Here is a 744-nt window from a genome sequence, read left to right on the forward strand (position 1 = left end):
AGCAGAGCGGCGCCTGCGCACAAGGAGGTCGGATATTCAGAAACGCGGCCCGGCGAGCGCGGGGGCTCAGCCCGCGGCCCCGTCGCCACAGGCAGGTGCTGCCCGAGGACTCGCCCCAGCACGGTCCTCACACTCCCTCCCGCAGCGGGACCCTCCGGAGCCAGGAGCTCCCGCAGGTGGGGGTCGGGGGCGGGTCAGTGCCCTGGGCTCGTGGGGGAGGGAGAGGCGTCGCTGGAGGAGGGTGAGCCCCTGGGGAGGTGGCCTGGGAGGAGGGTGAGCCCCTGGGGAGGTGGCCTGGGAGGAGGGTGAGCCCCTGGGGAGGTGGCCTCGGAGGAGGGTGAGCCCCTGGGGAGGTGGCCTGGGAGGAGGGTGAGCCCCTGGGGAGGTGGCCTGGGAGGAGGGTGAGCCCCTGGGGAGGTGGCCTGGGAGGAGGGTGAGCCCCTGGGGTGGTGGCCTGGGAGGAGGGTGAGCAGCAGGCCGACCTCGGAAGCCTGGTGCCAACTGCAGGAGGAGGGCTTCCTGTGCGGGGCCCGGGCGGTCAGAGGGGCCCTGGGACAACGTCCTCTGTGGTCGGTCCCCTCGGGCGGTGGGCATAAGGGCTCTAAGGAGGGGGCGCTGGGTGGGGGGCGGGTGTGTGGCCGGCAGAGCTGTGCGGGCAGCGTGGTTGGTGCGGTGGGCGGAGCGCACCCGGTGGACAGGCGGGGTGTGGGCGGAAGGGCAGAGCAGGCAGGCAGGTGGGAGAAC

Source organism: Myotis lucifugus, unplaced genomic scaffold (genome assembly GCF_000147115.1).
Source record: "Myotis lucifugus unplaced genomic scaffold, Myoluc2.0 scaffold_1841, whole genome shotgun sequence".
NCBI classification, from domain to species: Eukaryota; Metazoa; Chordata; class Mammalia; order Chiroptera; family Vespertilionidae; genus Myotis; species Myotis lucifugus.